We start from the raw sequence: 15,479 nt of genomic DNA on the forward strand, positions 1-15,479 counted from the left end.
GGATGGATGGCAGGATGGATGGATATATATATATAATAGTATTTATTAAATATATGTACTGTATATACTGTATATATATATATAAATTCAATATTGATATCGGACGTGCACTATTTCCAATAGCAGCATGACTGCGACCAGAAAATAACTGTTTTTAGTGATTTTTGAGAGTTATGACGAACCACTATATATTTCCTTTTCTTTTATTTTTATGTATACTCGTGCAAAATTAAGTGTGTGTGTGTGTGTGTGTGTTGCTTCATCCTGGCCGCCCCCTCCCATCCTCGGTTGTTGTCCTACGTATGTGTGGACGTGGCAGGCTGTATTTAGGAATGCGTGGGACTGCAGGGGGCAGGCAAGGTCGTCGGGAAAATGTAAATGAGCCGCATGAATCAGCCGATCCAATTGTAGGCTGGGGATTTATGTTATATAAACGCCGTGAATACAGATAGTGGAGTGGACGTGCGTGTTTCCTGACAGGTGAATAGCTATTACCGTTTGACAAATATGCTTTATCTGCGACTGGTCGATAAAGCATATCGTCTGATTGTAAAAGCAACATTTTGGAATGTTTCTCGAATGGAAATGAAAATATATTTTTTCAAAATAATAAACAAGCTGTCACCACCATAAAAGTTTTTCTCCCCCCCTCCCCCCACTCTTTTACAATGAACGTTTTAACATTATTTCCTTTCATACAAGTGTAAAAATAAGTCAAGCACTGCTATTCATAAAATACGCACTGTGAGGCGGACCTGCTAACCACCTCGCTATTGCCACAGTAAGCATAAACAAAATTTTAAAAAATAAAGATTTATATATATATATATATATATATATATATATATATATATAAATTAAAAAGAAATATATATATATATAATTTTTAATTTATATATATATATATATATATATATATATATATATATAATTTTATATATATATATATATATATATAATTTATATATATATATAATTTTTTTTTTACACAATTAAGAATATTTGAGCTGAGACTCACTGGAGTAAACTACAGTACATAAGCATATGAGATTTGAGTCTGCACCCTAAACATAGTCATCACTATTCAGTGAGTGGGAGAAAAATTACAGCTCATGCACAGGTAAAAATCATTTGCCCAGATCCTCCCCACACCTTTACAGGCAGTCGTAAGAAAAAAAAAACAACAACATTATAACCTCAAATTAAGGTCAAGTTCAGAACACTCCCAGAACATCACAACCTTGAAGTCACAGGAGCATTTCCTCAGGGGTGGCATTGCTCTAGCAAGAGGTGAAACATGAGGCTTCCGTGACTGTTTTCCTGGTTGTAAATACACGCAGGAACTACAATCGGATTTAAAAATAAAAAATCGGGCCACGTTGGGTAATTGGGTTGGAGTGTTTTGTGACGGCGAGTGACTCAGGCGCTACTGGGGAAGTTCATTAATTCATATGGAGTGAGGCACTTTCCACAGAGACGAACAAAAGCCCTGTTCTAAAATTGGGGGCGGAGGGGGGGGGGGGAAGTAAGCATTCACTGTGAATTCACAAGGAAAAGGATCACCACATAAATACAAAATAGTTTGCTTTGTCACTAGTGGGCGGAAAACCATCCCAAAATGGAAAACATGGCTGGATGTACACGTCAGTTTAAGTGACACCATTTTGTTTTTATTTTATCTGCATTGGTTGCCCCAAGAGTATCTCGGCCACACGGTAGAGCACTGTGAGTTTGTATTTATTAAAAAAAAAAAGTACAGATAACCTTGGACAATGTCATGTTCTGAGATGACAAGTGATGTCATACGTAAGCATATTTGACAATAAACATAACCTTGACCTTGACAATCGTAAATGCAGATCACTGGATGGGAAAAAAAATCTGGCAATGTGACACTTTGCACACATGTGTTTCAACTTTTTGAAGTGTGCAAACCACGTTTTCGGGTTTTGAGAATCGCTTCTGGAGAGTGCCTTGTGCTGTCCGAGGCATTCTTACCTTTCCATCAGTGTTGTTGTTTTAGTGGCGCCATTCCAATATGTGCCACAGCAATGCAAAGAGAAGAAAATGGATGAAATGGGATATCCTCAAATTGGAATCAGGCCTCTTCCAAACATGGATAAAAATAGGACGCAAATCAGATATTTTGGAAATTGAACTGCAGCGTCAACGCAAAGATCGGTTCCACTCACTCAATGCAAGCCTGACTTAAACGAAATATGCTGATTAGTTACTGTACGCCGACACATTCGCATCATCACACTTTGCGACGCTATTATAGCTCCATCTGAATGCAGACAGATGGAATATGATGCTCATTTGTGCTCCCAGGATGGAGCAACATATTTCAAGACGCTTGATCTATGCCTGAAAGCTATGCCTGTGCCGTGACATTTAATTTGACAAAATTGTGCCTGTCTGAAAGAAAATTGAATGTGCCAATGTGAACGGAATTCACAGATTGACAAGTTTGGACACGGGTTCCTGAGACGTTTTCCCCCATCCTGTTATGATCGATCGAGGACGGCTCGGTGGTCCAGCACGTAGACCTCACAGTGTAGAGGTCGTGGGTTCGATCTCCATGCCTGTGTGGGTTTTCTGCGGGTACTCCGGTTTCCTCCCACATTCCAAAAACATGCACGGCAGGCTGATTGGAAACTCCAAATTGTCCCCATGTGTGAGTGTGAGCGTGAATGGTTGTTGGTCTGTGTATGCCCTGCGATTGGTTGCCAACCGGTTCAGGGTGTCCCCCAACTACCGCCCAAAGACAGCTTGGATAGGCTCCAGCATCCCCCGCGACCCTTGTGAGGATAAAGCAGATCGGAAAATGGATGGATGTTATGATCGACATAACATCGATCATAACATAAGATCGATAAAGTTAGCATCGGCTGCTAACTTTATCTAGCTTTCCAAGCTAGCTTTTGGGACACCTGAACCAGAGACTGTTTTGCTAGGATACGTGCATTGCCATGTCACAAAAAAAAGCCAATTAATTCCTCTGGAGTGTAATAATGAACACAGCAACTACCGTTTAAGAGGCTTTTGAATTTGTAGGTTCCACCGTATATTAAACATCAGTCTTTTCTTTTTGTCTCGCCTCATTTCTTTCAAATATCCTTCACCCCCCCCCCAACCCCCCCAAAATCACAACTGTATCAAAACAGTGTCTTATGAAGCAATTAGGAAATACATTACAGAAAGCATGCCTCTGTTAGTTACGTCGCTGTTATGGTTACAGTACATTAAACGCAGATTTCATTATACAACACTTAGGGCGTATACAATATAAAATGTTGCTGTGTGGCTCATTAAGGTGCTAATACAATAGATTTACTAGAGTGACCGTCGCGGTCGAAAAAAATGTCGAAAAAGGAAGCGGTGCTTTTGATTTGGACATGTTGAAATCAGTGTTGAATGTTGAAGGTGAAATAACACATCGTCATCGTCATTTTGCGGCGTGTGTAGACGTGATGCAATAACTCGTAAGAGTGAAATCTGTTCGCTGTCAACAAGGTTCTCAGCATACGGCATTTCAGAAGAAGGAGTTGTGCGCTTTGTGTACATGTGGTTGGATTTCATCTTCAAGATGTCCGGGGCAAGACGCTTAACTAGCCAGCGAGCTTAAGAGTTGGCTGCGGGATTTTAATATGATTATTTTATTTGCTATTTGTGCATCTGTCGGCCTGTGTGTGTGTGTGTGTGTGCGTGCGTGCGTGCGTGCGTGCGTGCGTGTGTGTGTGTGTGTGATCCACAGTGCGACTGGGTCAGCCATTTGCCCTCTTTTGTTTGAACAGTCTGTAAGGGAACTGATAGCTGTTCCATTTACACAGCTTAAAAAAAAACATTGACATTAAGATGGAATTTATTGACTAAAATATGTTTAAAAATAAATGCCTGAATTAAAAAGTAACTTTTGGGATTTAAATATAAAAATATTGAAAGTATACCATTTAATTCTCGGAAAAACAATGAAACAATCTGGAAAATTAGGATTTTTTTTTCCTCAAATAAACAATTTTATTCACATACCAGCTGTGTTCGGGCAGTAGGCGGGGGACACCCTGAACCGGTTGCCAACCCAACATTTACGCTTTTTATTGTTAGCGTCACGCGAGCAGACTTGACATCTAAGCTCTGTGATCGCTTTAAACACAGAAAGTGCAATTCTTTTCATTTTATATTTAGTCTGTCAATTAGTCAATTACAACTGGGATTTTTTTTTCACAAGAGAAGAAAGTTTTTGAGGGGAAAGACATAAGTGACTGCAGTGCTTGAACACAAATGGTGCAGCAACAGATCTAGACAGACAGTATAGAGGTACTCACTAGTCATATATTCTTTATCTTCTGCAAAGAACAATTGATATTTGAGGAGGTCAGACAAAGGTGGTCATGGAATGAATTCAAGTCCTATCTCAAGGCACAACTGTATTGCTACAACCACTTCTTCAAGTATCCGAGTTTATTCTTGTTTGTTTGTCTTCGTGTGACCCCAATCTTCCTTTATAGACCCAAACTGATTCATAAATGCAAATGCTAGAAAATGGATGACACAATTTCACACTGACGAAATGTTCCCTTTACATTAAATTGTACAATGTCAAGGTCCGGAAAAGGTAAGACGAGTCATTTAAATGAAGTCGTCGTTTACACAAACATCGTGCCGGGTGTCACTCTGTTTGTGTTTATGAGCGCTTGTGAGTAGACATCATGCTGGCAGGTAAATCCATGCTAAAGGTTGGCGGCTTCACAACCATTCTTTTTTTTCCCCGGTGACATTAAGATGACCTCTCAACTCCGATGCTTTCATCTGTACCCCCCCCCCCCCCCCAACCACCACCACCACCAGCATTTCTATCTGTGATTAGCACTTTAGCCCCCCCCCCCTCCCCTCCCCAGTCAAAGTGAAATGGAGAGGTGGGCTAAAGATCAAATCAACTGTGATACGATCAACGGCAATTTAAAAAGAAGCAAAACTAAACAAATAATCATGTCAGGTGAAGCCCAAAAAATGTTGGTTTGTCCATAATCATGGAAAAAATTGCCGTCTGTTTTTTTTTTTTAATGAGTTCTACTGGAGCAGCAAGCAGCACCTTATGCATAGACAAAATTTTGGGTCCAATGGTATTGTTTGTGGGTTCTTGATGTTACTGAGGCATTGCAGCAAGCAGCTCATCATGCGCTGCTTTCGACTAAAGAATTTTTTTTTGCGTCAGAGCAACATGATTTGATGCAAGCGCATTTTTTTTGTTTCTTTCTGAGGTTAATGTGAAAAGGCAGCAAGCAGCGTATCATGCATTGTCTTGACCAAACAGGTTTATTTTTGCACGGTTGTGACGCCGTATGATGCAAACACGGTACGAATCCAGAGTTTCACCTTTTTTTTTTCTTACCCTTGCAGGCAGCATCACATGCACCGTCTTGAATACAAAAGCCGATTCCCAAGACGACGACATCAAAACGCGATTCTCCTCATGACATATTTTTTCAGTAAGCCCGACTTTAATTTTAAGCGTCATTATTTGTCTGTAGATTTGTGCACAATTTGGGTCAAAATCCCAAACTAAAAGTAGCCTGTGAAATCTCCCGGTTCTCCTTCCTTTCAGCCAATCGCCCGGAAGCTTTTGCCCTGCAATCACGTGACATCGGTGCTGTGATGACGCAACGCAGCTCAGGTGCGATGCGTCTGGCTTGACAGCGCGCCAACGATAACGACGGACGGCTTCAAAGGAGAGCCGAGTGAGTTTTATGTAACTGAGCGGTAGCATTTCAGAGAAGAGAGCATGACCTATTTTCGAGGGCTCCGTGGACGCGATTCGTCTGTTTCCCCAGCGTTGTGGGAGGACACGTTGGCGCATCGCCGTTGCCACGTTGCAGTGCAAGTTCAGGTGCATTCAAAGTCGTTTTGAACCCAAACCACTCGACGCGCAGGATTTCTGAAGGAACTGGTACGGAAACTGAAGCTTTTCATATCAACTCGTCAACATGACGTTTCAAACATATGCCCAGATGTAACAATTGTTTTGAATTGGAATTGAAAGTAGTTACCAAAAACTGGGGGGGGGGGGGGGGGGGGGGGGGAGAATCAGTTGAGTAAGATTTTCATAAAACTAAATAGGCATGCTGATGTAAAATAAATAAATAAAAAATAAATAAATAAATAAATAGTCAACCCCCCCCCCCCCCCCCCCCCCCAGCACATAATGTTTTGTTTGCACAGCTTACCCTCAAAGTAAGCAAAATCCACTTACTCGCTGTGGTATTGTAAGACTGTCGCTAGAATAGCTGATTATCATGGAACTTATAAATCTTCAGTTCCGTGGCAACTTGTTTGTACAGTCAGAAATCGAGACTCTCCCAGTAAGTCAATACTATCAATATATTGTATCTGCAAAGTAGGAATGAAGAGGTTTCGTCAGCACTAAAGCTCTTCATTTTTCATTTGCTTCATTTGAACATACTGCTGTAAGTTCCATTTCCTTTGAAGCAGTTTTTTGTTTGTTTTCAAAGCTCGTGACTATTCCATCTTTGTTTATGTACAGACATTTGTTTGACTTTTTTTTTTTTTAAAGAAAATGAGAATCCATTGGGGCGGCCCGGTAGTCCAGTGGTTAGCATGTCGGCTTCACAGTGCAGAGGTACCGGGTTCGATTCCAGCTCCGGCCTGCCTGTGTGGAGTTTGCATGTTCTCCCCGGGCCTGCGTGGGTTTTCTCCGGGTGCTCCGGTTTCCTCCCACATTTCAAAAAATATGCATGGCAGGCTGATTGAACACTCTAAATTGTCCCTAGGTGTGAGTGTGAGTGCGTATGGTTGTTCGTTTCTGTGTGCCCTGCGATTGGCTGGCAACCGATTCCGGGTGTCCCCCGCCTACTGCCCGAAGACAGCTGGGATAGGCACCAGCACCCCCCGCGACCCTAGTGAGGATCAAGCGGTTCGGAAAATGGATGGATGAAGGATGGAGAATCCATTGTTGAAAATCTTGTAAAGTTGATTTAAATGCCCTTTGAAGCACCTTAATCTTACAGCTGGGAAAAGATCATAGTTTTTTTCACCTTCATTGAAATGCATTAACAAATAAATGTAAATGTGAGAATCTTTATTTATTCGTATTGTTCACTCTTCTAATAAACGATGCCAGCAAATTTGGGGGACTGTACTACAGCCAAAAAAAAAACCAAAACCCTTTTTTGGGGGGTGCTTGTCATTCAAGAGAAATTAGTCATTAGACTACATTACTGTCATATTGTCGAAGATCATGTCATGCTAATGGTCTGCAGATTTGTGGGTTCGACGTGTTCTTTTTATGACGAGCCCAGCGAAGCAGAATAACAAGCCCCATATTATGCGCAGTCTTCAGTTCATGATGATCACAGTGACATACGCTGAGCATGCGACGTGACGTATAGCCGGCCAGTCGGCATGGCCCCAGTCGGCCTGGATGTACTTCTAGGGATTACGTGCCGATGGCCCTGCAAGTAGAACAGATCTAGTTCGGTCCAGTCTTTCAGAGTTTAATAAGGCGTAGCTGCAAGCAACATATCGTGCAGTGCACTCTCTCAATAAGCTGATTTCTGTGACATTGATCTCAAGGTATGACAATCTCCACATCAAGCGTGCAGTATGATGTGAAACTAGAACGTGACTTTGAGGAGGATCCTGGAAGAATCCTTCCAAGGTGCTGACAGAGAAGGCTGGATTGGGCGCTTTCGACTCCAGTGGGATTACTTCCAAGGCAAAAACCTGGAGAGAAATTGTACCTTGTGAAATATAGAAATGACTCTTGAAGCTCCGCCCATTCAAATTGGCACATAGTGGCGAGGTGTTTGTGTCTGTGAGGAATGGAGACTTGATTTGGGTGAGCAAAGAAGGAACGTAGCCAGGCTTGTCACTGTGGTTTATTTTGTCAAATAGAATTGGGCGTGGCCTAGTGTCAGAACGTCAAGCTTTCTTCTAAAACCATATTTATAAACAATGTACATGTAGAGTTTTTTCCCCATTACAACTCCCTTTATTTTACATTTTATTTTTTTAAAGAAGTTATCAAAGTTGAGCTGAAGTTTAATATTTGCATTTATTCCACCCAGAACATGCCAAATGAACTGCACGGTACTACTTTGTGTTTAATCGGCAGAATCCTGGACGTGCGAGCAAATCAAGTTTGCATCCGATTTTGCTTGCTCAACCCTTTAAGTAAATCAGTCCTTCCTTTCATTTTTAATTAGGTTGTGTAGAAGAATAAAGTGTCCGGTGAAATTATGAGTTTTAGAGTTGCTGCCTGATTTATTTTTGGATACGGTGAGCTTTGATTCCAAGTCTATAATGAAGTCAATAAAAATAAATGTCAGCGTTTGCGGGAGTGCCAAACCTTTCATCCAGAAAAAGTTGAAGTGACAGTCAGACAAGCAGGCACAACAAGGAGGATCGCAGTGCGACCCCCCCCCCCCCAAAAAAAGTTTGAAATCCTGATAACGAATACAACACAATCCATGTATTCATTAGAATAAAAATTAACAGCTCTCATTGTTCACTTAGCTGACCTCCATTGTGTGAGTCTGTAGGTGATGGATGAGCTCCAAACACAAAACACACCAGTGCCCACACGCCGCCGTTTATGAGGATGAATTGCAAGATTTTTCACATTTTATTTGATTTAGCCTTTACTTAACCTCAAGTCTCTTGAGATTAGAATATCTGCGAGCAAGAGAAGACTGGTTAGACGTTAATTGGAAACAAAACAAGAAAAAAAAAGAAGCCAAGAATTATTATTTTATATATTAGCTTTTTTGTTTTTTTTGGGGTCAAAGTTGCCCACTCATAGTTCATACACACACACACACACATGCACACACATATCTCACGCGGGATCGCTTTGATGAGTAAGTGGAAGGAGCACAAGCAGAAAAGTTTTCTCTGCAGCCAGAAAGCTTTCCTGGCATTTTGCCCAGTCTTGACACCCCTTTCACCGCTTGCCTTGTTTGTGCATTCCCTTCTAGTCAAACAAACAGACTACAACTTTATCATGTTCAACTTTGCTTCAATGATCTGAATGTATTTTTATTTTATTTTTTACTTTGCATTATGTTTTAGATTGGCACCTGCAGTGCAGATGAGGCACGATGATTCCCAGCCAATGCCCTGAAACACAGCCACTGCTGGAGCGCCAGCGGATTTTCCTCTCCAGCCGAACAAAACGGGTGAGCCAAAAGTCACAAGCAAACTGGATGTTTAAGATTGACTTCCGTACGCAAACTAGATGGAAGGGAATTGAAATAATTTGGGCAAAAGTGGTGCTTTGGTGCCACGGAGCTATGTTGAAGTGAGCTGACGAGTTCCGTTCAGACAAAAGTAGGGCTTTGACGCCATGTTGTGTCATCTACGGGCAATTATAAAATGTGTTTCTTGGAGGGGTTGGGGCTTCACTGATTAATTTTCAGTATTTGCGGAAGGGCTATCTCGATGCCATGAATAGTGTGAGAATAATTGCCTTGAATGATAAAAAAAAATGTCTGAGATAAGAAAAAAAAGGCAAGTATGGTCAAAGTGGGGAAAAATGATTAAAAAAAAACCGGTAAGTTGGTGTCAGCATTGTGAGATTTATTCACATCTGTAGGTGCTCTTCTGGTTCTCAAGTGAGTTCAAACGGGCTTAGCAGTCAACGCTACGATAGCCGTTGAAACATTGATGTAGAAATGTCACACTTTTTTTTCGGAATTAAAGTAGGCTTTGATTTGGGGAGAGGCATTTCTTTTTGGTGAAGTGCATACTTATAACTGAGACATGCCATCTGTGAGCGCAAAGGTAATGAGAAATGGGCTATTTAGTTCAGTATCTTGCTCAAGGACACTTTGACACGGCCGCACTGGCCGGGAATCGAACCACCAACCTCTAGTTTGGGGGGAAATGACCACTCGGCCACTGATAACGCGTAATCTTTTCGAATGGTAGGAAGAAGTGGTTTTGATACTGAGCTGTGTTTTTGCTACCCGGTCCAGGACTGTGACTTTGAGTGTGAGATGGTTTTGGATGCTCATTGTTTCCCGACATACCCATTTGTCTTTTTTTTTTTTTGCGAGTGCACCTTGATTTCTCTTCGCACTTGTCCTTCTCTCGCCTTACCTCTCAGTCTCTTAGTCTGCGCTCACATAAAGCGGCGTGAAGGCCAGGCTGTGTGGGCTTGTCAAGTACCTGCGAATACCTCGCCACTTTGGGAACCTTTCATTCGCCGAGAACTTTTTCCGACAGCGCTGGCCTTGGAAAAACCTACTCGGCCAGCTCACTTGCGTCTGAGTATTTGGGGGTTACTGGAGTGTGAAAGACTAGTCATCAATTTATATTCAATCGTTTTAGACCAGGGATTGGAACGTTACAGCCCTTAGGCCATTTATAGCACGCAGACCAAGAACACACTAAGCCTTAAAAAGCCAAATACATCAAATGCATTTTCTATCCCGTTCGTCCGCATTTAAAGCCGTGAGTAACCGGAGCCCATCCCAGCGAGAGGTGTGGGATGTCCTGGACTTGTTGGCAGACGATCGGCAGGCATCGATAACCCCCCCCGGCCCCCCACACACACACGAAAACATGCAAATTCCAACTTCTAAAAGAGATTCTAACCCTGTATCTTCTAACTGTGGGCCAGATGTAGTCACCACCAATCCAATATACTGGTCCAACTGAAAACCACAACATAAAACGACATGAATTTCTTTTCAGAATTTTTTTTGTGTGTAAATTTTATGTTCTCGGACTTTTATATAAATGAAAATTGCCGCAACCCTCTTGTATGACCACATGTTATTTTAAAAATAATGCACGCTTGACAGCTTGTTCTCTCTGGACGGCATTCAAAATTAGTAAGGTTCTTGCTCAGATTTAGGACAATAATCCCCAAAGAGGATCAATTTGGGAATTACGAACAGTAGCGTACTGATAAATCTCTGTTGATGGAGTGGATCAAGGCCTAATTCTCCATTGTCCCATTGCTCTCAATGGAAGGTGCACAAGCCGTCAAAGTGGAACATGATTGAACCATTTCATGACTTGCTGGTTAGATATTAAGCTTATGTTGGAGTCCTCCTTTCATCATTTATGCGGGTGTATATCACACATGATGTAACAAAATATAGAAAGCGGGACCATTTGCAACGTTAGTTATCTCGGTATTGATACACCAGGATGAACTCTCAATACTTACTTCCAACGTCCAAGTACGCGCAGTGAATGACGAATTTCCGAATGTCTTTTAGACAAAAATAGTTAGCAGGTAGACTTGCACGATTTGTTTTTGTGAGCCTCATAAAATGATGTGGCGGGCCCAATCTGTGCCTTTCATTTATTCAGAAACTTCAAAATGACATTGCAAAATAGGTGACCTGTCTCACTTCCTTTCAGATGCATTTAAAGAAGCAAAATCATTGTAACATTTAGTCCTGGATTTAATAATTGACACTGTGCCCCCTTCATGATGGTTTCCAGGTCCGTAGTCCCACTATTTCGCAGATTTGTTTTGCCCAGTTAATAACTCCATTATGGCCTCGCGGACCTGTTGATTTGGTGCACTGTAATTCCACTTTCACCCACTAGATGGTGGCATGCTTTTTGTAGTTTGAGAGTGTGAATTTGAAAAAAAAAATGATGCAACTGGAAGTCATGTTTTTCAGCTTAATCTAGTTCTTGTTCAAAATTTGTGAATGCCATCCACCGTAATCCTGCTTTTAAAGACTACGTCAAGCAACGGCAGTTGGTTCTTTTAATAATACAGTCAAACCTCGTTTTTCGAACGTCTCTGTTCTCGACCAAATCGGTTTTTGACCTGAAAATTTGAGACTTTTACACCTCGGATTATGACCGAAAACCGGTTTTCGACCAAACTGAGCAAACCCGAATACGCCACGTGACTCTTCTCGACTTCCGACACGAGGAAGTGACGCTTCCTCATGTAGCGTTCATTGTGAGCAGACATGTTTATTGTGATTTACACAAATCTGACTGTTTTTGTTATTTCTGCATAGTGTATTAGCCCTTAATCATGGGCTAAAAAAATAGTTTCGAATTTCGAACAAATCACTTTTCAAATAGTCATAGAATGGAATATGGTTGAAAACTGAGGTATGACTGAATACGTCTTTGGGCATGATCATTGGGTATTTTGAGAGGATAAGTTTGTTGGGGAAAATGCGCTTCCACATCTGTCTGCATGAGCCATCAAATTTGTGCCTGTTTACCTTTCGTAAATAAGGCCCAGTGTGGATTTTTACTTTTTTGGGGCAGTGGGCGGGGCTATTGGAGAAAACGCTGAGCCTAATATGCCAATCGAATGGCTCCTCCCTGAGACGCCGTTTGTGTAAATCCATATGAACCTAACCCCACTTAAAACCTTTTTTCGATGACTTCATACTTTTTTCCAATAACACATTGAATCCTCATAAAAAAAGTGGCTAAATCCCCCTGTTGGGCGCTTAGATAAACTAATAAAACACTAAGGCAGGAAACAGGGTTTGCGAAAAAAAAAAGTATCAGGAGCACATGGGGGAAAAATAAATAAGCTCGCAGCTTTCTCTCTATGACAACGATGCCACGGAGACCAATCTGAACTTGAGAATTTACGAACTTCGACAAAGTACAAAGGAACGTGAACCGAAAGTCAAACATTCAATTTAAAGAATCAATCTATGCGGTTCCCTTGACCACCTGAACAAACACAGGAGGGCAACCTATGACCCGTGGACCAGATATGAGCTCGGCCGTGCAATTTTACAAGATGACGAGGACAATTTCATTCAACTACAACTAAAGATCAGCACCTTTCAACTAAAGTGGCTGTATTACACCGTGGCGAGCTGTCATGGTCAGCGAGGCTACCTCTGAACACTCCATTTCAAAGCCACAGTTTATTGTAATATTTGTGCCATATTCAGTGAAACTCCTCTACAACGAAATCGTATTTGCTGATAGAAATTTTTCACAACAGGGGACTTTTCACTGTAGCAAATTTGATATCAGACGTAAACATGAACACACACTTAAAGCGTATATGTACTTTTTATTTTTATTCCGATCCAGTGCATAAGTATGAGCATTCACTTATTTGACACTACATATAGCCAGCATAGAAGGAGAAAAAGGGAAAGAAATTGTGAAATTTACGATCAGCATTTACTTTCACTTAAATCGATTCCTTGCAGAATGTCTTATTTTGCTTCCTCCATCTTTTTTTTTTTTTTTTACTTTTATCCTGTCTTCAAAAGTTAAAGCTTTTTTTTCTGAACTCCTTGGTATGCAACGGTCGGTTTTGTTGCCATTTTAGCAATGCAACTTTAGTGCTGCGTCTGAAACAAATACCGGTACCTCCTGTACTACTGTGCATGTGTCAACCAGTGTGGTGGTTGCTGTGGCCGTTTCTGGACAAAGCAGTAGAGGTCGCTGTGGCATGCTCAGGTTGGATTAGACTTGTGCCGGAAGGCTTTTTTTCGTTGTCGTGAATCTCGTCTGTAGTGATCACTGCATGTCAATGTTTATTTCTCAACTGTTCAAAATGACGTACGTGGCACAGCTGCCTGCTCTAATTGCATTTTGTAAACTACAGATGGGTACTACTGTACGTGTGTAACATGATCGTGCCCCCTAAAAGGCACCTGAAGAACGTTTATTAATTTTGGGACCCTAACAAAGTAGCAATATCGTGCTAGCAAAATTCGCATTTCTCAAAGGATGTAATAGCCCATGAAAAGGTGATTTAGCTGCCAGAACATTGATAATAAAAATATCTAATAAAACCATGCGATTTCAACGGGGTCCTTACATCTCTGTGCTTCCGTTTTTTTGAAGGAATGCAGAGTTATGGGTGCATAAAAGTCTGCTATTGGGTGGCACTTTGAATCTCAACAGTGGGGGACCATCATCAGACGCAACGCTTCTTGTTCCTGCGTCGGCCTTGTGGATTATCACAGCCCCGTTTGTGTTTTATGGTGAGCCATGGAAGTTTGCCAATTTGCTCCACCAGCCCGCATGACAAACTGCTCATCTGTCTCGTAGATGTGGTTCAAATGTGAGAGCAGACTGACAAAATATCACACGGCTCGTAAAAGGCCGTTTCAAATCAAAATGGCGGACTCCCGTGCACATCATCTCACGATAGACTGTGTTATGGTTTTCCCTCAGAGGGCCGTTGTGGCTGTCGAAAACATCTAAATGTTTAATCGCCTCCTCATATATTGTAATGTTACATCCGCTCGACAATACATTGATGGATAAGTAGTTTCAAAATCAAGAAGTCAAGAATAATAGTTCTGTTTAACTAGCCGTGATAACGTAACCAAAAAATGCTTTGCTAGTTATTACATATGACCATTTAAAAATTGAAGAACATATTTTATCAAGCATCATGCAAGACGGAGGTTTGATTTGCATTTGGCTGCCACATAAAATTATGTATGATCTACGCTTTCCTGTTATGTGGGATGGCTTGAGGACTGTATTAAAAAAATAATAATAAAAAATAAAATCACAGGTTGCTTTGGAGCCAATTTGGGGGTCATCATTTCCATAGCTCATCACTGATGCAGGTAAAAAGGAGGGAAAAAAACATTCAGGCAAGATGACTAACAAACTTTTTTTTTAATATACGCAACCAATTACAAGCAGAGCAAATCATTCGCCGTGAGTCATCCTACAAATTAATGCAAAGTCATTCACAGCCAAAAATGATGAAGTGCCAAACAGCGGCACTCCTCCTTTTGTCACTTGAGGCTACAATTATTCTCCTTCTGTCCTTCTCCCCATCTCTCTCTTTCTTTCTCTCCATCTCTCTCACTATCCTCAGTCTGTCTCTTGACCTTAACACTCTAGCGTTCTCGTTCGTTTCTTGGCAGGCCTGATCATATTTGTGCTCAAAACTTTTAAAACCTTCATGTTTCTGTAGAACGGAATTGAAAAGATCAGAATTGTCAATCATTTGTACGATTTATTCATTTTGCAAGTCCAAAAATTGTTTCCGAACATAACTCAACATTTCCTGAGCCACCAAGATGTTGAATCAAGAATTATCTTTAAAGATTAAACAAAAATAAAAAATGTTACCAGCGATGACCCGGATTTAGGATTATTTTTGTGTTCCTGCATATGAAAAATGAAACCACTAAATCCTGTGACATGCGGAAAATAACGCGGAATGTAAATGTGATTTATATTGGCTCAATCACACGACAAAGATCGCAATTATGCAGATGCAAAACAAAAACGACCACGAGGATTGCCACGGACTAATTCTGACTGTGCTGCAATTACGGAGATTGTACGTGGCGCGCAATCGGGGTGCACTGACAGTACAACCATCCGCTCCCCTCATTGGCCGGCACCGACGGGGAAGGAGCTGAAACGCCGATGATTGCAACGGAGGCAGCAGATGTTCCCGCAGCTGTCTTCAAGTGCAAGCTGTGATGACATCTCCGCGGGAATTTAGTTTGTTTCAGGCACCA

General features: G+C 41.3%; 1 protein-coding gene across 2 annotated transcripts in view; it reads left to right on the forward strand.

Moving 5' to 3' along the window:
* Positions 1-5,637: 5,637 nt before the first annotated feature.
* The window catches only part of il1rapl1a (interleukin 1 receptor accessory protein-like 1a), a 193,700-nt gene continuing 183,858 nt past the window's right edge, over positions 5,638-15,479 (forward strand). Inside the window, exons 1-2 of one of the 2 annotated variants that reach the window (XM_052082247.1) lie at positions 5,638-5,741; positions 9,091-9,197. The gene's annotated coding sequence lies outside the window, so the exon portion shown is untranslated. Of the gene's footprint in view, positions 5,951-9,090; positions 9,198-15,479 lie in introns of both variants that reach the window. The other variant, XM_052082246.1, reaches the window with a different exon arrangement.

Source organism: Hippocampus zosterae, chromosome 12 (genome assembly GCF_025434085.1).
Source record: "Hippocampus zosterae strain Florida chromosome 12, ASM2543408v3, whole genome shotgun sequence".
Lineage (NCBI taxonomy): Eukaryota > Metazoa > Chordata > Actinopteri > Syngnathiformes > Syngnathidae > Hippocampus > Hippocampus zosterae.